Source organism: Mobula hypostoma, chromosome 13 (assembly GCF_963921235.1).
Source record: "Mobula hypostoma chromosome 13, sMobHyp1.1, whole genome shotgun sequence".
Lineage (NCBI taxonomy): Eukaryota > Metazoa > Chordata > Chondrichthyes > Myliobatiformes > Myliobatidae > Mobula > Mobula hypostoma.
In genome coordinates, this window is record NC_086109.1 from 14,623,108 (window position 1) to 14,646,920 (window position 23,813).

Consider the following 23,813-nt stretch of genomic DNA (forward strand, 5'->3'; position numbering starts at 1 on the left):
GTGTACCCTAAAAGGAGTCTGTAAGACTGGTTGGTCACATTGGAAGCTCTGTTGTGGGAAAAGATTTCTCAGTGGACATAAAATTCAAAGTTGTGCTCAGAAAACTGAGATCACCCCCACTGACCCCTAGAGTTTTACAGCATAGAAACAGGCCCATTCACCCTACTCATCTACGCCGACTGTGTTGCCCAGTGCATCCCATCTGCCTGCATTTGACCCATAGTAATCCACACCATTACTATCCACGTATTTATCTAAATGGCTTTAAAGATTGCTAATGCGCCTGCCTTAACCACTATTTCTTGTAGCTCATTATAAATACATACTGCCCTTTGCGTGAAGAAGCTGCCCCTGATGTCCCTTTTAAATCTGTTGGAAACCTTTGGCTTTCAACCTCTCAAGGTCAAGGAGGTGCACTCAGAATGGTCTTGTGCACGTCAGGAGCTGACAGAGTCCCTAAGCAAGCGGCAGAGGGAGCACACCATCTCACAAACATTCAGCCTGCCCCATCAATCACCACCTGCCTTTTCTGTAGAGGGGTCTGTTGTTCCCTCAGTGAGCTCTTCAGTACCCTTTGGACCAAAGCGGGGGGGGGGGGGAAGTCATCCTCAATCCAGAGGGACCGTGTGAGGAGAAGATTTGAGATATACTGTCAAAACCTGGGTATTGGATGAGCATGACATACATTTCACAACCACAGGACGTCTGAAAATTCTTTACGGCCAATGAACCCCTTCGACAGTGAAGACATTGTTGTAATGCAGGAAATTCAACTGAACCACCTCCCACTCCTGTACCAACAGAGTCCACCTGAGAATAAAATTAAAACTGGACCACACCACACAACCGACTGAAATGACCCAGCACTATTAATTTGCAAACTTATAGATCTTTCCATTTTCATGTTTCTATTGACACATGGGGAAAATGCCATTTGCTGTTCTGTGTATCCATTACTATAGATCAAGAAAAGATGGTGCTAAACTAACCATCCTGACCTGGGTAACCAGGTTGGTGTACCCAACCAGCATGTAAATGTTCTATCAGAAAATACAACAGGTTCGCCCCAAACCAAACTAGTACATGCTGTTGGATCCAATTGCAATTTGGTCAGGGAATAGGACTCTATCTTCTACATCAACAATGAAATCTGGAGTGTGACAGAATGTTCTATAGTTATTGGTATAAATTTATAATAAAATCAACTCAGGAAGCTTGAGAAGACATTCACCCGGCACATTCACTTGCTCCACCACTAGGAAGTTTAACAATACCAACACCCAACACAATAAATGCTCCAGCACTCAGGAAGCTTGATAACAGCACCCAACCCACTGACTGGCTCCACTGCTATTGTACCATAGTAACATCTAGAAAAAGGACTGTATTCGATCTGAATCAAGTTGATTCAGGTTGTATAATGTATACATACTTTGATAATAAATGTACTTTGAACTTTAAAGTCTCTAGCACCTAAATCAGATCAGTCAGTTACAGGGCAACATGGTTGGGGACAAACTTTGCCTTAGTCTGAGGACATTCTCATTCTGAGGGACTATATCTCCACCTTCTCCACCTCTGAGCACCATGTCCCACAATGTCATGATGCAGCTTGCCGGCAAGATCACCAATCACTACTCTGGCCCTGTTGCCCTTGACAGCCAGGGCCGCCTTCTCAAATGTACTTGGCTGCCACACTGGAGAAAGTTACTTAGGAGGAACAAACTGTTACAGGAACCAGAGGACTTTAGTTATAAGGGGAGGCTGGGGCTTCTTTCACTGGAGTGTAGGGGTCTGGGACAATCTTTCAGAGGTATAGACAGTCATGAGGGGCGTAGATAAGGTGGAAAGTCAGTCTTTTTCCCAGAGGAAGGGGAATCTAAAACTAGAGGGCAGAGGATTCAAGTGAGAGGGAAAGATTCCAAAGGGACCTGAGAGGGGAACACTCCCAGAAAGTAGTGGAACAAACAATCAGGGAAAATGGTAGAGACGGGTACAATTACCTTTAAAGGGCAGTTGAACAGATACTTTGACCAAGTTGAGAGGAATATGGGCCAAAATCTGCAAATGAGGCTTAGCTCAGGTAGGCAACTTGATCAGCATAGACAAGTCGGGATGAACAGCCTATATCTGTGCTTCATATCTCTGTAGGTATCATATAGCAATTTTCTAAATCCTGGTTCACTCCAACCATCAAAGAGTGAAAATCAAAACCAAAGGCAGATGCTGGAAGTCTGAAATGAAAACAGAACATGCTGGAAGTACTCTGCAGGAGAAATAGAGTTAACATTTCAGGTCAGTCCTGGCAAAGCATCTTTGTCCCAAAGTGGTAGCCTTTAGCCCTCTTTCTCTTCTTAGAGATGTGGCCTGACTTGCTAAGTAGTTTCCACATTTTCTTATTTTACACCCATCTCTCTTCTGATATCCAAACATGGGATGAGATTACGGCCAACAAAAGAAAAGATGCAAGAATGTTTAAAGCCTCCAAGCTAACAGGCGACACCCTCACAACTCTTGGGAATCTCTGGCTAGTCAGAGTTTTAAATGCAGGAAAATTCAGGATGGAATTGAGAACCTCAATGTTATGTTTTGTAACTCCAAAACAGAAAACTAATTTAACAAAAAGTATGGGGAGACCAGGAGATAATGTGTGTCTACTTTTGTTTTTACTTTAGCGAGATGCGCACACATGATGTGGTGGCATAATGACGTATGCCATTCACATACTTTTATATATAACCCATAATGAATTATTTAAAGTTCAAAGAATGTTTAATCAAATAATATATTTACAATATTACCCAAATATTACTGATATATATATAGGTATCCGTTAGTCTCGTGAGACCATGGATTTGCGCCTTGGAAGGTTTCCAAGACACAGGCCTGGGCAAGGTTGTATGGAAGACCGGCAGTTACCCATGCTGCAAGTCTCCCCTCTCCACGCCACCGATGTTGTCCAAGGGAAGGGCACAAGGGCTGATACAGCTTGGCACCGGTGTCGTCGCAGAGCAATGTGTGGTTAAGTGCCTTGCTCATGGACACAACACGCTGCCTCAGCTGAGGGTCGAACTAGCGACCTTCAGATCACCAGACTGACGCCTTAACCACTTGGCCATGCGCCAACACAATTACTGAAATATTAAATATGTCATGGTTCCGTTTGGCTGTTCCCCTTTAATGCTCCTTTCTCCCTGATTGTGCCCTAATTTCAGTCATTAGATTTCCAATTGCTGCTAGTTTACCTAATTACAGTATACCTGGTTTTCATCAGAGACTGTGAAATAAGTAAGATGGCTTCTCTATCTCAGGTTGCCAGTTTGTTGGTTTATTCTCGTGTGATACCTTGTTCTCTTGTCCGCTTAGAACTGTTTAGTTCCAAGTTCTGCTCTAGTTTGAAGATAGTCCCTGTAGATCCCATCTCCTTGTCAAGATCCCTTCGGTTTGTTGTTCTACGTTCACGTCTATGCCAGCGTCCCCAACTCGGTTGACATGCCGGTGTCCTGCACTTGGGTTCTCCTCAGTTGCCCCATGCAACAAAATAAACAACATCTCTCCCTGCTTAGCTATAAACTCCAAGTGAGTATAGAATGCATCTCTATTGTACATACATACACACACACACACAAACACACACACACACACACACACACACACACACACAGTGAGGGTTCTTTCTGGTTTTCCTTTGGATCATCTTTGCCATAATAGGGAGACTTCTGATTTGCATTATGGAGAACGCATCAAGAGGAGTGTCCCCATTTGCAAATTTTTCAGGCATTTCTTTTTTCAAGGATGGAAATCCATCAGCATTTCCATGATTATTCATCCTCTTGAATTCCATCTGTTAATTGTGTACCCCAAGAAACAGAGCCCATTTCTGCATTCTTGCTGCTGTTGTTAGTGGAACAGGCTTCTGCGGATTGAAAATGGACACGAGTGATTGATGATCAGTAACGAAGGCAAACTCTCTCCCATACAAGTACTGGTTGAACCGCTTTACACCCCAAATCAGACTCAAGGCCTCATTGTCAATCTGTGCGTAACTTTTCTCTGCAGCAGTAAAGGAACGAAATGCAAAGGCAATGGGGTGTTCACTTCCATCAATCATGACATGTAATATGACCAGACCTATAGCATAAGGCGAAGCATCAGATGCAGGCTTCACTCGGCGATGTGGATCATAATATGTGAGTACAATGTATGAGGTCACCATTTCCTTTACCTTTGTGAAAGCCACCTCACACTGCTTTGTCCATTGTCATTTCTTCCCAGTTTGTAGTAATTAGTTCAAGGGGTGGAGCACGGTAGCCAAGTTTGGCAGGAATTTGTTATAATAGTTGACAAATCCCAAAAAGGACAACAACTGTAACATATCTTTTGGTCTTGGGACATCCACCACTGTTTGAATTTTCTCAGCACACTTGTGTATTCCTTGTGTGTCAATGGCATGACCATAGTAAGTGACACTTGGTTTCAAGATTCCACTTATGAAACCGATCAACAATGGTTTCAGTTCTAAATGTTCCTACATTACTTTCATGATATCAACAAAGCTCATTTTGTCTGGTTTGGTTGGAGCAGTCAAACTTCTAAGCAAACTGTGTGCTCTTCCACCCAATGCACTCAGCAAAACTGGCACTTGCTTCTCATTGGTTATTTAATTTGCTTCAAAATACAGCTCAATTCACTCAGTGTATAATATCCAGTAATGCACTATGCAATCAAACGCGTCTATCTTTCCAATGTAGCCATCCACTTCTGCTTTTTTTTAAATATATGATTATTATTAGTCAGTCATCACTGTTTATCAACCCGTGAATTCGTCTGTTTTCTGCCTTTTTTTTTTACTCAACTGTCTCCTCTGCTTGCAAAGAAAGCGTGCTGTGCTTTTTTAAAAACTTGAACATCTCACTGTGCCTTTTCTTTAACTCAAACATCTCACTGAGTTTCAACAGGTAGGTAGTCTTCTTAAGTTCACTTCAAAGATACCTCATCGCCACTGTTACATATGGTAACACCAAAATGAAAAGCGAATTGAAAGAAAAACATGGGGAGACCAGGAGATAATGGATGTCTACTTTCGTTTTTACTTTAGCGAGACACACATATATGACATGGTGGCATAATGACGTATGCCATTCACATACTTTTACATATAATGCATATTTAATTATGTAAACAACAAAGAATACTTAATCTAACAATATATTTACAATATTACTCCAAAATTACATAAGTATTAAATAAATACTCAAATCAAGACACTGATTTAACAACAGAAGCAATCCAGCACCTCACACTCAGAAGCAGAACAATGCGCGCTCGTGTCTATATCAATGGCATTGAGTCTAAATTCCTTCATGTGAACTTTACCCACCCTACCTAGTACCACTTGCCCCATCTATGGAAGACTTTGCTGTTCCTCATCAGCCACCTTTGATCCCACAGAACAGCAGTGGAAGCAAATCAGAAACATAACAGATTCTGCAGATGCTGGGAATATTGGGCAACACACACAAAATGCTTCAGGCCCTCCGCATATCAAACGAATCTCAGGGTTGTTTATGGTGACATATACGCTGATAATAAATTTGAACTTTGAAGCATCATGGGCAGCATCTATGGAAGGGAATAAACAGTAGATGTTTCAGGCTGAGACCCTTCATCAGTAGTGGAAGCAAGTCACGGGTAAGGGTGGGAGGGTGGGATTCACTAAGAAAAAGACCGGGGCTTGAACTCACGACCCTGACTGCTAAAGGTTTGTCCACAGCAAAATACCTTTACTTTCAGTACAACAAAAACGAAGATTAGCAAATGAATTTCTGCCCTTTTATAAAAGGGAAGTCAAATTAAATGGACGAGAAAGGAAAAGTTATTGTTTGGTGAGAGAAAGGTTTCAGGCCACAGAAGAGCGAAATGTCACTCCTCCAGAGGAATGATGCGTTCGGCGGAGAGCTGTCAGGACACCTGGCCCCATTGGAACCTGCCTGGCCAGGTGTACACTGACATCATTGTGGTGATCCCATTACCGGCATCTCCTCCTCACCGCAACACCTTCTAGATTGTAGCTTTGAGCAGACATACAAAATCCTCTACAGACTTTCCTGTTTGGTCTTTGAAGATGTCAGACACACACACACACCTGCTGCTGTCTCTGAGTTCGGCAACCTTATAACAAAGAGGGAGGAACACCATTGAATAAGTGGTAAAATACGACACACCATACCTGTCGGTTTCTGTGGTCTCCGGGGTTGATCCCACTCTAACAACGGCAATCCATTATTGCTTGTAGTATAATCAATTCCAGTTGTTCAGAATCACGCCCGTAGGATTCTGGCCAGCGTCTGTGGAACCCGCAACTCCGGAGAATCTGACATGCGAGCTCTGCGTGTGTGTGTGTGTGGGGAGTGTGTCTGTGTGTGTGTGAGAGAGAGGGAGGTTTCTCTCTGCAGGCTGCTCTGAAATTCGACACCTCAAGGTCTTGCCTGCACGCCCAATGCCGAGGCTTCTGCTCGGAGCTCGAGCGGGGGAAGGAGCGGATAGTGTAGCGGACAGCAATAGTCGCTGCTCGTAATTAAAGGGCTCTTGTGCTCAAGTGTGACGCAGAGACAGCTCGGCAGGTGAGCGCCACTGAAAACAGAATGTCATTCAGCCCGGGGGAAAATGCAAGATGGGCAAAGCTTTTTTTAAAAAACAGTCATCCACGCCCCATCACGTTATAACCCCTTTTCTCCACACCCACATACTCATCCCATCGTACTCTCTTCCCACACATCCTCCCACCCATTCTCTCCCATCCCAGCCCACCTACTCACCAGACACTCTTCCCAAGTATCTCCTCTCCACTTACCCGTTACTTCCCCGTGCACCCTACGCACCATCTTCTCCCCACACACCCTCCCAACCATCCTCTCCCTACACATCCATCTCACTACACTCTCTCCCCATGCACTCATCCCGCCATTCTCTCCCCATGCTCTCACCTGACACCCCTCTCTTCCTGAGCATCCACTGTACCCCACTCCCTCCCCGCCCACCCATCCCCTCTCCATCCACCCAACCCACCCACATCTGCTCGCCACACACCCTCGCACCCTGACCTCTTCACACCCCCTCCCACCCGTCCTCTTCCCCACTCACCCTGCCCAGCCCATCTCCACAGATCATCTCACCCCCTCCCAACCCTCTGCCCACGTACCCCGTCCCACCTTGGCGTCTCCACACTCACCCGCAAAACCCCGCCCCACCCGCTTTCCCCACGTATGCACCCCAGCTCAGCTTCGCCCTGTGAGACTTCAAACAACATGTATTTTGACCGCCTTTCACAAGATTATCAGACATTTGACACCAAGCCACACAGGGAGATATTAGGTCATTGACTCTCTCTACAGATGTTGCCTGACTAGTTTAGTGCTTGCAACAGTTTCTGTTTTATTTTAGTTTCTCAGCATCCAGCATATTATTCTTTTGAAATACTAGAACAAGCGACCCAGTGCTCGGCTTGCAATAGATTGTGAGCAGGATTAACCGCCTTTCAAAACTGCTCAGAACCCCCAGGAAGACTCATCATTTGCACAGTTTCTTGTTGTGAGCGGGGGAGCGGCCGCAGCGTTGCTCTATGAACTTCCTTGTAATTACCAGTCATTCAATTCAGATTTGTGGACTAGAAAAGAATCACTACCATCAGGCAGGAGGTAGAGAAGGCTTAGGTCTCACCCCACCAGGTTCAGGAACCGTTTTCACTGTACAAACATTAGATTTTCTGAACCATCGTAGATAACTTCACTCAACACAACTGTGAACTGATTGTACAACATACGGACATACTTTCAAGGATTCTTTACAACTTAAGTTCTCAGTATTATTTTTTTATTCACACAATTTTGTCTTCTTTTGCAGATTTTGATTATGTATAGTTTTTCATAAATTCTATTGTATTTTATTTTGCTATAAGTACCTGCATGTAAATTAATCTCAATGTGGTATATGGTAACAGATATATAATTTGATAATAAATTTTACTTTGACTTTGACCTAATCAGATATCCCTCTAAATCAAGGGTTGCCAACCTTTTTTATGCCATAGACCCTAACTGGCTGCGTCACTGCCTGGTATGGGAACTGTACTTCCCTCAATTGCAGGACTCTCCAGAGATTGGTGCAGACAGCCTGGCGCATCTGTAGATGTGAACTTTCCACTATTCAGGACATTCACAAAGACAGGTGTGTAAATGGCCCCGAAGGATCATTGGGGACCCGAGTCACCCCAACCACAAACTGCTCCAGCTGCAACCATCTGGGAAATGGTACCACAGCATTAAAGCCTGGACCAACAGACTCCAGGACAGCTTCTTCCACCAGGCCATCAGACTGCTTAATTCATGCTGATGCAACTATATTTCTATGTTATATTGTCTATCCTGTTGTACATACTGTACTATTTATTATAAATTACAATAAATCACACATTGCACATATAGACAGTCACATAACGTAAAGATTTTTACTCCTCATGTATATGAAGGATGTAAGTAACAAAGTCAATTCAATTCAATTCAACATTTTCATTTCTAGGATCATTCTCATGAACATTCTCTAAATGTTCTCCAATGCCAGCATATCCTAGATATGGGGCCCCAAAATGCTCACAGTAAACCAAATGTGGTCTGTCCAATGCCACAGCGTTGCATCTTTATTTTTATAGAAAGAGGACGGTGGCTACCCACCTTATCAACATTCCTGATGATTGTCTATTGTCCATACCTGGCCCATAGTTGTTAAAGATCTCATCCATGTGTTCGTCAGCTTCAGTTTCAAACTCACCAACCCTGAGCAGAAATGACTTCTATTGCCCATTTCTGGTTCTGCTCAAAGAACTGGAAATCAATGGGTTTGCTCAGGTCAACTTCACCCAACCGATCAAAAATGCTTCAATAATTCATCTTCATTCCATGCTGGAAAGAGTATGATTGGGGGCAAAAACCAAGTGTCCTGTGATCATAAAAGGAGTTATCAAATTCAAAGTTCCTCCTTTATATGGTTGTTCTACTTTGGAGCAAAAAGTAGCAGACTACCTTTGCACAGTGAACGGATACAAGATAAATTGACATTTCATTCTGCTGTAATGCAGAAAATGGAGGGATAAACATTGTGTGGATGAAATTACCTCAGCTCTGTTTTGAATATCACTGTAAGGTCTGGCTCACATATCTTAAATTAACATCTCATTTCAATGGCACGATCGGGTTGATGCAAAGTAATCCTAATATCACCACTGGTTAGGCTGCATCTAGTGCATTGCATTCAATTCTGGTCACCCCATTACAGAAAGGATGCAATGGCTGCACAGAGGAACAATGGAAGGTGCGGAAGAGATTCACTGTGATGCTGGCTGGATTACAGGGCATGTGCTATAAGGAGAATCCGGACAAATTTGGGTTGATTTCTCTGGAGTAGCGGAGGATGGGGAAGACCTGATAGAAGTTTATAACTTTATGAAAGGTATAAATAGTATCGACAGCTGATAACTTTAACCGAGGCTTAAAATATCTAATACTACTGTGCCTCACCAATGGCTTTTGGGACTGCCTGGAGAAGGAAGCCATTGAAATAAAACTAGAGGAAAAGAATTTCAATGTTGTCCAAGGGAAGGGCACTAGGGCCGATACAGCTTGGGACCGGTGTTGTCACAGAGCAATGTGTGGTTAGGTGCCTTGCTCAAGGACACAACACGCTGCCTCAGCTGAGGCTCGAACTAGCGACCTTCAGATCACTAGATCAACACCTTAACCACTTGGCCATGCGCCAACATATATATATATAGCAAAGGTGCCAAAGACATTTGCACAGTATTGTATTTTTCAACATGGAGCAGAGAGTGATTTTGTAAATCTGGTGGGAACGAAAGATGTTTTGAATAGCAAGGGTGGGGCGTCACGGTAGGGATGTGTGGCAGGTGGCAGAGGAGAGCTGGGGTGGGGTGGCACAGGTGGAGCCACACTCAGCCATGAGACACCAGGCAAGATCATTTGTTTCCAAACAATTGGTTTATTGATCATCCCACTCCCTCCCCTCTCCCTTCTCCTTTCCCCAAACCATGATTCCCCTCTCCCTGCCCCCTTCCCACTCTCAGTCCACAATAGAGACCCCTATCAGGATCAGGTTCATCATCACTTACATGTGGAAGTCTTAGGCACCCAAGCTATATACATGCGCCCAAGACTTTTGCTCAGTACTGTATTTATATAATCAAAGACCTTATGGCCCTATCTCTGTCTTGGAACACAAGCTGCCCAAGCAACCCTGTAGCCAAAAGAGAAGGAAGTCACTGGTGTCCCATCTTGACCCTGACACGGGTTAGTCACTGATAAATTAACATGACAAAATCTCCGCCCACTGCATAAACCACATTTTTGACACCCTAGGACAATGGGCACCAAGGATTGATGAACAGGTCACATGAACAGAGGTCACAGACCAATTAAGGGGCCTTGTTGCATCTTAACTTCACAAAGCGCTCATTTCCTTAGGAGTTTGAGGAGATTTGGTATTTCAGCAAATTTCTACAGATGTACTGTCGAGAGCATTCTGACTGGTTGCATCACTGTCTGCTATGGAGGGGCCACAACAGAGGAGCAGAAAAACCTGCAGAGTGTTGCCAACTATGCCAGCTCCAATATGTGCACTAGCCTCCCTGCCATTGAGGACATCTTCAGCTTTGCCAGCTCCAATATGTGCACTAGCCTCCCCGCCATCGAGGACATCTTCAAAAGGCGACGCCTCCGGAAGGCTGCATCCATCGTGAAGGACCCAGGACATACCCTCATCTCGTTACTACCATTAATGAAGAGGTACAGGAGCCTGAAGACGCACACTCAACATTTTAGGGTCAGCTTCTTCCCCTTTGCCGTCAGATCTGTGAACAGTCCATGAATCCATGGACACGATCATGCTATTTTGCTCTTTTTTTTGCATTATTATTTTTGTACATTCTCATTGTAATTTGTAGTTATTTTTATGTTTAGCACTGTACTACCACAAAACAACAAATTTCATCGCATATGTCAGTGATAATGAACCTGATTCCGAGCTTCCACATGCCATGCCACCCACGTTGTGCTCTATTTAACCATAGTTCCCCTCCACTGTTTCTCTACTGACAGGAAGATTTAACGGAGGAGCCGAGACAAGCCAAAAATGCCCGAGAGATATTGATAAACACAGATTTTTGACATCTAAGGTACAATCCAACTTACAGCATGTTATGTTTATTTCATTCCTTATACGTGGTTACTCCCTCAGGCACAACCCCATCAGATCTGACATTTAGTTCAAGGAGAATTTCCACAGGTTCTGGTTATAAGAAGCACTTGCTGAAATGGATTGACAAGAAAAGAGCATCTCCACACACATTGAGATTGGAGAATAAATTTCTTTACAAATGCAATACAGAATTCAGGGAGATGTCCTTGATCCAGCAGTAGTTAGAAACAGGGAGTGTTGCAGGTGAATGACATGAAGATAAAGATCTTAAAGATTAGCTTTATTTGTCACATATGCATGAAAACATACTGTGTAGTGGGCCATTTAGTGTTAAATCTAATCAACGAAGATTGTGCTGGTCAGCCCGCAAGAGGCATCATTTGTCCAGCACCAACATAGCACGCCCACATCTCATTATCCCTAACCCGTGTGTCTTTAGAACATGGGAAGAAACTGGAGCATCTGGAGGAAACACGCATGGTCACAGGGAGAACGTGGCAAACTCCAGACACACAGTGGCAGGATTCAAACCCCGTTCTTTCAGCTGGCTGATGTAAAGCACTGCTGAACCACCACGTGACTGCGTCACTATAGGAATGCATTCAGAAACGTAGAGGTCGGGAAGCACTTGAGGGTGAAAATGATATCGCAGCCCTCCGGTGAAAATGATATTGTATCCGTTAAATAGGGGCCATGGACAATTCTGATTTGAGGGAGACAGACGTGAAAGCACAGAGGAACATCTGGTGAAGTTTCTGAAATGCCCGGTTCGCTGCCGCTGTTACAGGGCGATCGAGAATCTTCCGAAGGGAAGGCCCCAAAATCCCCGGCTTTGCCTGCTGCTGGCGACCGAGATTGAGGTCAAATTGTTCGGATAGAGATAGTGCTCGGTACTTAGTGTCGGAAGGCTGATTGGCGGCTCGAAGTTTTCGGACAACTCAGAGTCGGACTGTGGTCGGGCATGGCAGGGAGAGTTTTCTTCCTTCTCCCGTCTGCGTGAGATGTGGAACATTTGAGAGACTTTGAACTTTTTACTGTGCCGTGGACTGTTCTTCATCAAGTTATGGTATTGTTGCACTTCTGTAACTATATGTTATAATTATGTGGTTTTGTTAATTTTTTCAGTCTTGGTCTGTCCTGTGTTTTGTGATATCACACCGGAGGAAATATTGTATCATTTCTTAATGCATGCATTAATAAATGACAATAAAAGAGGACTGCATGTCTTCATAATCTAAAAGTATTGCTGATGGGGTTTGGGAAAAGGGATGAGGGAAGGCTCACACAGTAGGTGAGCCAAATGGTGTATATTCATCAAATGACCCATGTTTATCCACAATTTTGTACAGAACGGAGTAATCAATAGGACCCAGAAAAGTAGCCCTCTCCCACCCATCAGTAGAATTGGATTCTGGTGAAGAAAAAAGGATCAGCCATGATTGAATGGCAGAGCAGACTCAATGGGCCAGATGGCCTAATTCTGCTCCTATGTCTTATGGGCTTATGATCTACAAAACAGTATGAATGAGAATCAACTTAATATTTGCAATGCAGGTACGGGGCAGGTCAATGATTCAGGAACCACAGGGCAACAGAACCACTTCCCATATAATATTGGATCATTGATGAAGGGATACCATCCCCATCTCAAGGGGGAGTTAGATCTGACCTGGAGGTGGGGGAGGTGTTCCTTAATCATTGATTTTCAGAAGGATGAGGGAAGATCTCATTGAAACCCTCCAGATACTGAAAGGCCCAGATAAAGTAGACACAGAGAGGTCGTTTGCATTAGCAGGAGAGTCTAGGATATGAGGGCACAGCCCCAGAATAAGGGAACGTCCCTTTAAAACTGAGATGAGGAAGAGAGGGTGGTGAATCTGTGAATGCAGGGCTATGGAGACAGCTAAGCAGCTTTTGATAAAGCTTCATCTTTAGTGGTTAAGCAGAGTCCCAAGATCATTAGGATTAACTTAAACCAACCTACAAACATCTTCAGAATAGTCTCTGAAACCAACGTTCCAAATGCCAGCGCAGTGGTAGGGCTGTTGTTTCACAGTTATACAAGATCGACTCTGACCTCTGGGATTATCTGCAGAAAGTTTAGATTACCCCCATGACTGTGTAGGCTTCTTCCAGAGGCTCCAATTTCCTCCCACATCCCAAAGGTTTGCTGATCTGTAAGCTAACTGGACACTGTAGATTGCAGCTGAGAGATAGAATTTAGCTGAGATGATAGGGAAATGTGAGGAGAACAAAGTATGATTAGTGTAAATTCAATATAAAAAGTGCTTATTTGGATGTTTGGACTGCAAACTGACCCGTCCAAAATCTCCCTTCTGGGAAGTGCTGTAGGGCTATTAAAACTAAAACTTCCCACAATCTTAAAAGTTTCTTCCCCCAGGCAGTTAATCTGATCAACCAGTTAACCCTCCCTGACTATTATCCTGTCACTTCACTGCACTGTAAACACTTTAAACCAATCTTTATAATGCTGTTTGCATTGTCAGTACATGCTGGTATTTATGTATTTATGCATATTTTATTCTATATCCTTACTTTAACTAAAACTAATTTTAGTTTTTATAAAATTCTGTATTCTTTATCATTGTTGAATGTTGGTGTTCTTGTTGCATGTCGGTCTAAACATGTAACCTTCTCACTGGGGCTCGTATACAAACTCGGCTCGTTAGCTAACTCTGCTAACAGCCACATCACTCAGCGGTGGGAAGGCCACCTTTCGTAAACAATACACGTCTAGGGTCGGTATGATTTGGGATTCAACCAAACAGGAACGCCATGATGTTCTGACTAAAGAATCCTCGAGTTGAGCGAATGCTGTGCAAATACTGCCCACACACAATTATCAGTAGGCAAGAAATAACAGATTGTACACCACATAAATTTATATGTATATTTACTAATTTCAACTTTATCCAACAGTTATTAAATGAAAGGAAAGAGGGAAGAAAAAAGAAGTAAAAGGACCCATTACAGTTGGACCAGTCTAAATGTGCACATGACCGTTGGAGCTCACCTCTTCCGAAAGCTGGTTATACCCGTTATTCACAGCGCTGAACCCTCAGACTGCATGAAAGCACCGGCCGCAGTGTGAACGCTCCTCGAAGTCCATCTCGAACAAGCTGGCTCTCACTCAGAAGTATTGGCCCTTCCTCCTCGGAGCTATCATCTGCACAAAGCACTTCTTGCAACGGGGACTCTCCTTCCTGCGGCATTCTGCGGCATCTTCCCTTCTGTCCCGTTCCGCAGCTCCTGCCAAAATACCTCAAACCAGACTACTGTCCATCACAAATCTCTCTCCGCCCCGCTTTCTCTAGAACCTTCTTCAGATCCCACCATCCTAATTGGCTGACACAACTTTCCTAAGTTGAACAACAGAGCTTCTTATCTTTAGCTGAAACCAAAACAGTCTACTAGCATGACACACTGCTTTTGCAGAAAACTGCTAAAATGAAATACCTACAGAATAAAAGTAGGAATCTTAACCAGGCCATTATGCGCACTACAGCAAATTCCTAATACATGTAATATATATGGCTGATAAAGTTTATCCTTAATCATTGAGAGCCAATGTGCCTGTTTCTATGCTGTGACTTTATAAAATAAGTGCAACCTTATCTATGAATTACTAACTAAACATTTGCTGGGGAAACTTGATCCCCAACCATTACAGAATGCCTACATACAATCCACAGATTCATCAACAGTGTTGTCTTTCTGTATGTAATGCTTACAAACAAAAATCCATTTTAACTTTCATTTTATGAACCATAAATCTGAATGTTTGTATCCTGTTCTTCCTCTCTCTCTGCCAACTTAACATTAGGAACACAACTGGTGGATTTCATACAGTTGATGACGAAACAACAGAATTTGTGATGAATAACGTCTGGATTTTCTGTTCTGGGCAAGACAGGGCTCAGGCATTGAAAGGGTTAATTTTTGGTGATTGATTTGTTGAAACACATAAGAGGAAGAAACCCGTTCTTGACTTATTCAGGAAATGGTTCAGCACTAAAAATAGTTCATCAAACCAACATTACTCAGGAGTGGAGGAGGAGGTCAAAAATAAAACAGGAGATTGCAAAAAAGTCCATCATAATTCCTGGTGATTTCACAAGAGACAGAAAAGTTTCAGATAGTACCACTCCCTCTGAATGGAGGAACAAAGAGCTACTTACAACAGAGTTTGGATAACCTCAGGTCAGGATCTGAATCCTGACATGGACAAGATATCCAGTTTGAAACAATCAGCAAAACCCTCCTTTTCTGTTTCTGTGGGCACATCCACTCCACCCTATCTACTTCATGATAAAAACCATTAAATCATAAGATATAAGAGCAGAATTAGGCCATTCAGCCTATCGAGTCTGCTTTGTTATTCCAATTATGGCTAATATATTATTCTCTTCAACCCCATTCTTCTACCTTATCTCTGTAACCTTTGACAGTCTTACTAAAGATGATGCTTTACTTCATACCAAGTCTCTGGCAGCAAGGGGGTCTTAGCCAAAAGCTTTGGAGGTTAGTCAGTCCATCAAGTCTATCCTACTCTGTTCCGTAGCCCCATTCGCGGTCTTCCTTGTCTGCTGAAACTCTTACCTATGGGCTAATTGTGATGGAGTTAACAGTGATTCCACAGGGAACAACTGGCATTGGGCAGCTCAGAGGTTACAGATAAGACAATAAGACACAGGACCACAATTAGGCTACTTGGCCCATCAGGTCTGTTCCACCAATCCATCATGGCTGATTTATTATCCTTCTCAACCCCATTCTCTTGCCTTTTCCCCGTAACCTTTGACAATAAACCTTTATCCTTAGAGGATGTCCCACACCTAAGTGGATGCTACATGCTGGAGCTGCAACCCAAATCTTACCCTGTGTCTAAGATCAGCAAGCTGTTCCAGAGAGCTGGCCTCACCATCAAGGCCTTCAGTACTGCTTACTGCCTGACCACGAGAGACGCAGAAGCCTCTTTGCCATCAGCCCTGCTCAGTGCAGACTGGCACCAACTTCAGCAAGCTCAATCTGGTACTAGATGTCACATTCAGATTTGGAAGCTGCCACTGTCCCTGCAGCCTCAGCCTTTAGGGGAGTGTTTTAATTTCAAAAATGATTTTGTTCATGATTTTAAAAGATACATACAAAGGAAGAAACAGGGTTTCAGATTTCTGTTGTCCTGTGCTTCTCAAGTTCCCACTAAGTGGCTTCTCAGGAGTCCCTTGGTTCTTGACTACCCACATTTTGTTTCCGGTGACCATGTCACAGCAGCCAAAAATTAAGATCAGCTCTGGGCCCTTAGCATTGTCAACGATCCCTCTAATCCATCCCACAATCTCTTTGAACTCCTATCATCAGGCAGGAGGTACTGTAGCCTTAGGACAGGACTGCTAGAATGGGAAACAACTTCTTCCTCAAGGACGCTTACTAAAGGATCCCATTCTGGCTGGCTGCCGGTTACCAGTGGAGTTCAACAGGAGTCGGTGTTGGGACTGCTGCTTTTTACGATGTATGTCAATGATTTGGACTATGGGATTAATGGATTTGTGGCTAAATTTGCTGATGATACAAAGATAATTGGAGGAGTGGGTAGGTGGACGAATTGGATGTCCATGATTGAATGGCAGAGCAGACTCGATGGGCTGAATGGCCTACTTCTGCTCCTATATCTTATGGACATGAGATTAATAAACTCCCTGCCACCACCCGGGTCTCATCACTGATGAAGTGCCAGTAGTGTTATACCGTTTACTTTGTGACTTGCACCCTCTGCTAAATGTTTTCTGGAATATATTTTATTATTTGTTAATATTATTCTATGTGTCATGCACATTGGTCTGGAGGAACACTGTTTTCTTTGGCTGCATACATGTATATGGATGAATAACAATAAACTTGAACTCAATATCCAGGGAGAAATCAACAGGACAGCGTTCCTTGTCTTTGTGGATCAAAGTACAATAACAATAATTGAGAGACATTTGGGCTGGTGCATCGATAGGAAAGGTTTAGAGAGATATGGGACTAATGCAAGCAAATGGACTAGCTTAGATGAGTATTGTGGCTAGAATGAACAAGTTGGGCTGAAGGGCCTTTTTCTACATTATATGACTCTATGTCTCCAAGGACAGTGTGAGCAAAAGACAACAGAGCTGCTCCATAGGGCATAAATATATTTACCACAGGTACCAAGGGATGTGTACGGTCATAGTACAAGTACTGAGAGTCAAATACAAATATAGAAGAGAGTCTAAATATCAAGTTATCTGCATATTACATGCACTGTATATTGTGTCGTGATCATACACTGCTCATCACAGTCCTAACCTACTCCAAAACCATCTAGAGTTCAACAACTGGGCTCCAAATTTGGCTTTGAAGCAATAAAGCAGTGGAGGCTAGCTCAGTAAATATATTTAAAATAAGGTTGAATAGATTTTTGCATAGTAGGGGAATTAAGGGTTACAGGGAAAATGTAGGTAGGTGCAGATAAGTCCATGGCCAGATCAGCCATGATCTTATTGAATGGCGGAGCAGGCTCAACGAGCCAGATGGCCGACTCCTGCTCCTATTTCTTATTTTCTTCTGATGTCATGAGCTCAGAACTACCCAAAATATAAGATCCAGTGAAGAACAGACTTTCTTTCATTGGATGTTTCTAAGAACAATTTCCACAAAAACTCCAGTGGAAAATGTGTTCTGGCTGTGAGTGCCCAAGTTTGGTGGCTGATCTGTTGTGAGTCAGTTAACCAGCGCCAGGCAAGGGCAGCAGGTGAGCCAATTGTGGGCACAGCCTCGCTCTGTGTTAAATCCCGCACCAGAGAGCAGTCCAGATGTCTGAGTCTCTCTATGGAAAAATTAATGTCATTCATAACCCAAAGAGGCTTCACACCAGAACAAAGTTTCATTTGTATACAACTCTGAGATTCTTCTTCTCCAGATAGCCATGAAACAAAGAAGTCAGTTCAGAGAGAAACAGCAAACCCACCCCCTCCTGCACAAAACAGAATGGTAACACAATCATCAACCCTGCCAAACTAACCCCCTCCTCCTGCAGGAAACACAACAAAAACATCGGCCTTCAAACTGCCCTCTCCCCGCACAAAAAAATGAGAAAGAATGAGTGAAAACACAGAATATAAAATCCATAAGGCTGAAAAACGCCATAGTCAATAATCCAAATCCATATACACAGAACCTTGGTAACATCCTCCAACATCATTGTAACACGATCAATCAAACTTTTACACCAAGCCACATGAGATGCTAAAATGGATGAGAGCTTTGAGAATAGGGTGGGCTTAATGAGATTAAAAGAGAGGGAAGGGGAATGTTTCATTACTCATACAACAGAAAGGATGTTTGCCAAAGATGACAAGAGAGGCTCTGATGTCTGTGAGAAGTGGATGGTAGTACTGTTCAGTGGAGGGTATCACAGGTAGACATGAGGGAGGTGACAGAAATGGCCTGAAGAGATGCCAGATTATGGCAACAACACAACCCTTGATGTTTGGTCACTGAGTCAAAACACTTGGACCACACGAAGATGACAAGATCGGATTCAGAAACAATCTCAGCGATGAGGCTCTTTTCTGCCTCCCGCTTATTCAGAGCCCTGATGATCAACGGTTGTATGTGCAGAATGGCCAATTAGTGATCACTTGAGCAATTCATTCAGTCCTTGAAATTGAAGGGGATAAACGAGCATTATTTATTAAAAACACACATTAAGCACTGAGAATAAACATTAAAAATTCATAGAGCAGGAGGAACAATGTTAAAACATTGATGATATGCATTAATTGACATGGTTTGTTATCAGAATATAATGTTGCTCATAAAAGCTTGTAGGATTTGGCTCCTTTATAAGCACAAGGCTTTCAAATAATACAGCTTTTTGTTGTTCTTAATCCTTCTGACACTGCAAATTTCCACCATTTTCCAAGGGGATTCTTCCTGTTTTTCACTCTCCAGTCGGGGAGGAGGCAGTTAAAGTAGCTCAGGAGTGATTGGAGAAAATGGGGTAGGACTATGATGAGTCACTGTGCTGTCCTTTATCCTGGCCTTTGGAAATAAACACAGCTTTGTCCGCCTTAATGACAATTCCTTCTTCAAGGCTGCAGATGCTGGGAAGTGACAAATGGTGCTTTCAGAAGCAAGCTGATAGATTTTTGCTGGGCAAAGTGTCTATGGTGCCAAGAAAGAGCTGAGGAACATGCAGGCTATGAAAGTCTTGCATTTATCTGGCACTTGTCACAACCTCAGGCCCACCCCAACGTACAGGACTGCAGAAAATGCAGCAGCTGTTCTATGTGCCGCAAGATCCCACAAACAATGATGTGATGATGATGAGATAATCAAATTCTGCGGGGACCTGCTTTGGAGATGTGATAATGGTGAAGTAATTGGATTTTGTGGTACCTACTTTGGAAACACCAATGCCCAGGAGAAATACCAATGAAAGAAATCTGACTGGGCTGTACCCACTACAGGAAGCAACAGATATAGCTTGGTCCGTCACAGGCAAAGCCCTAGCCCTTTGATCACAGCTGCAAAAAAAGCAGTAATCATTATCAAGAACTCTCACCATCCCGGCTGCACTGTTTTCTCGCTACTGCAGTCGGTCAGGAGGTACAGCAGCCTCAGGTCCCACACCACCAGGATAAGAAACAGTTATTACCCTACAAGCATCAAGTTCCTGAATCAGCCGGAATAACTTCACTCAGCTCAACTCCAAGCAGACTCCACAACCTACAGGTTCACTTTCAAGGCCTCAGCAACTCATATGCTCAGTATTATTTACATTTATTCACTCACTTTGCCTTCTTTTGCACATTGGTTGTTGGTTAGGTCTTAGTTTATGTTTAGTTTTTCAGAAATTCAATTGAATTTGTTTTCCTACAAATGCCTGTCAGAAAATGAATCTCTAGAATTTGGCAACACATATATACTTTAATAATAAAGTTATTTTGACTTCAACTTTGAGAAATTCGGCGGAGGCAACACCCCTACAAGTGATAGGTAGTTCTACTAAAGCGTGTATACCCAAAACATGAATTGATTTTAATGTGATTGATGGATCAGGGAACATTATTTGCATTATGTGGGTTACATTAGTTACAGAAACATCCCAATTGAGAAAGAATGTTTATAACTGCAAGGCAAGTCTAACCCACTTGACTATAACACAACTATATAATATGAGACTTCTTAGCAAGGTAACTATTGCTTATAACAGAACTACCTATGACAGAATGGAACGTATCACCCACTTTAAATTGCCATCAAGGCCACATGCAGTACTCATTTTAAAGACAATTGGAAGGCTGATGAGACTGGATGAGCCAAGAGGACATATCTTCCCTTATAACTCCGAAACTGGCACTAAAATCTTTCCTCACAGTCTCAGCATTCCTGGGAGTTTGATAAGGCACTGCAAAGTCCAACAGTATTTTCTTGCTCCTGACCACGAGCTGGAATTCATCTCAATGGGCAGTTCTTCAATATGCCTCACAGCTTAAGTCAGCTTCATTTAGTTATGCAATTCAAAGTTCTTTGACCACAAAAAGCATTTCTGGAATCTCTTACATAAACTCAAGAGGTTCTGCAGATGTTGGAAGTCCTGAGCAATAAACACAAAATGCTGGACGAACTCAGCAGGTCAGGCAACATCTACGGAGAGGAATAAACAATTGATATTTTAGGCCAAGACCCCTCAACAGGACAGGAAAGGAAGGGGTCAGAAAGCCAGAAAGCAGCAGAGATCATAGAGTTGGAGAGGGTCTCATTGAAAAGCCTTCAAAAAGAAGATGTGAACTTCTTCAGAGTAGGCATACCTCAAAGAGACTTCACAGTGGAGCAGCAAATGCTAAACACAAGAGATTGGAAATGAACTTAAGGCTTCCTTGCTGGAAATCTAGAGCAACAGGATATTCTTACTCAGAATCAGGTTTAATATCACCAGCATATGTTGTGAAATTCATTATCTTTGTGGTAGAAGCACAACGCAATAGATAAGAATAGGAAAAAAACTGTCAATTACAATAAATAAATAAATGTGTATATATACATACATATAAATAGTTAAATTAAATAAGTAGTGCAAAAATAAAAATAAAACAGTAGTGAGGTAGTGTTCAAGGGTTCAATGTCTATTCAGAAATCGGATGGCAGAGGGAAAGAAGCTGTTCCTGAATCATTAAGTGTGTGCCTTCAGGCTTCTGTACCTCCTTCCTGATGGTAACAATGAAAACAAGACATGACCTAGTTGATGGGGGTCCTAATTGATAGATGAGGCCTTTTTGAGACATTGCTCCTTGAAGATACTATGGAAGCTAGCGCTTATGATGGAGCTGACTAAGTTTACAACTCTCTGTAGCTTATTTTGATCCTGTGCAGTAGCAACAGCCCCCCCAATACCAGATAGTGACACAGCCAGTTAGAATGCTTTCCACGACCTTCAGATCCAATCCTCCATACCATTACATGAGCAGAAAAATTGACACCGTTCCGCCTCCCCCAAAGCCATAGAATTCCTCAGAACTTTCTCTCCTACAACAACGTAACTACTAAACTTATAGACATCAAAATTAACTTCACACGAGGCCATCTGGTCTACTGCATGCATGCTAGATTACCTAGCTTACTCTCACTTCCCAGCTCTTGCTCTCTAGCTCTGCCCTCAAGCACCAGCCTTACGTCCCTCACCACCAGGTTTAGGAACAGCTGTTACTTTACAACCATCAGGCTCCTGAACCAGCATGGATAACCTCACTCACCTGACTCTAAACTGATTCCACAACCTATGGACTCTCTTCCAAAGACTCTACAACTTATGTTCTCAGTATTTATTTATTTACTGACTTACTTACTTATTATTTTTTTGTGTGCATTTGTCTTCGTTTTTGCACTTTAGTTGTTTGTGTTACTTTTCATTGATTCTATTATATTTCTTTGTTCTACCGTGAACACCTGCAAGAAGATGAATCTCAGGGCTGCATATGGTGTCATATATGTACTTTGATAATTTATTTATTTTGGACTTTGAACTTTTGAACTGTAGTTTACAGATCATTAAGTATTCATCTCGATACTTTATAAGTGTGGAAAGGGTTTCCACTCCTTCCAACCCAATAGATAGTGGGTTGCAACCACTTCTGCTCTTATAGAACATAAAACAGTACGGTACGAACATGCCCTTCTGCTCACAACTTTGTGTTAAACTGGTTAAACTAGCAATTAAACATCTAACTAACCTAATTACTCTGTGTACAAAATACCCATATCTCTCCAATCTCTGCATATACACTTGCTTTATCTAAAAGCGTTTTAAATGCCTCTATTATATTTCACTCCAAAATCACCCTTGGCAATGCATTCCAGGCACTCGCCACTCTCTGTGTAAAAGAGCTTGCCCCACACATCTCCTTTGAATGTACTGCCTCTCGCCTTAAATTAATTCCCTCTAGTATTAGACTATTCGCCTCTGGGAGAAAGATACTGGCTGTCAACTCTTACCTATGCCTCTCCTAATCTTATAACAATCTCAGAATGAAAATCTCTCCCCAGTAATTCTACCAGCTAACGAGTCTATTTGTCTTTTATTGACTTCCTCCCAGGATATTTCTCCCCATTTTGTACACCTCACCTCCTTAGTTCCAAGAGAACATTCCCAGTCAAGTCAGTCTCACCTCATAACTATATACCTCCAGCATTAGCAATACCCTTGGATTTTATCTCTGCTCCTTCATGGTTCTGTGTCGCTTCATGCAATAGAAAATGTAATAGACAATGAAGCAATTAGCACGGAGGTTCACATCAATCATCTTTCATCAGTGAACCTTACTTATTTAGGTCAATATCAACTTCGCCTGACATCTTCTTATTCATTATGACACTTAAGGGACACAAGAGATTCTGCAGATGCTGGAAATCTTGAGCAACATTCACACACAGAATGCTGGAGGAACTCAGCAGGCCAGGCAGTATCTACGAAGGGAAATAACTGAACTCCCACCACAGTTTGTAAGGAGCTTGTAGGTTCTCCCCATAACCGAATGGGATTTTGTGTGCATTGCATCTGCAGAATCTCTTGTATTTACAATGGTAATTACACTTCAATAAGTAATTTATTGGCTGTGAAAGGACATCCTAAAGGCACAATATACATGCAAGACCTTTCTCCCCACTGGGGGTTCCAAACCTTTTTTATGCCATCAACCAATACCGTTAAGCAAGGGGATCAATGGACCCCAGGTTGGAAACCTTACTCCTCACTGTATCACACAGAATGTCAGATGGTCATTGCTATTTTGATGTTCTGTTGCATTTTAAATAATAAATGCTGGTGGTTACTGAAATTGTGTTTGTATTTCCAATGTAATATGACCTCTCCACCTTCACAACCCTTCACTATATGACTCTGAGATTGCAGTAGTATTGTCAAAGAATATAGTGGTTTAAGAAAGAAATAGTTTCATTCGAACAAAATAACTTCACTATTCAGCCAATTACTTGCCCATGACAGG

General features: G+C 42.6%; 1 protein-coding gene across 20 annotated transcripts in view; it reads right to left on the reverse strand.

Annotated features, from left to right (window-relative positions):
* Positions 1-23,813, reverse strand: part of plekha6 (pleckstrin homology domain containing, family A member 6) — a 338,778-nt gene that overhangs the window by 176,445 nt on the left and 138,520 nt on the right. The window contains exon 1 of one of the 20 annotated variants that reach the window (XM_063065345.1): positions 14,300-17,179. The exons of 18 other annotated variants lie outside the window; for them this stretch is intronic. The gene's annotated coding sequence lies outside the window, so the exon portion shown is untranslated. Of the gene's footprint in view, positions 1-6,229; positions 6,720-14,299; positions 17,180-23,813 lie in introns of those variants that run through there. One more of the 20 variants, XM_063065342.1, reaches the window with a different exon arrangement.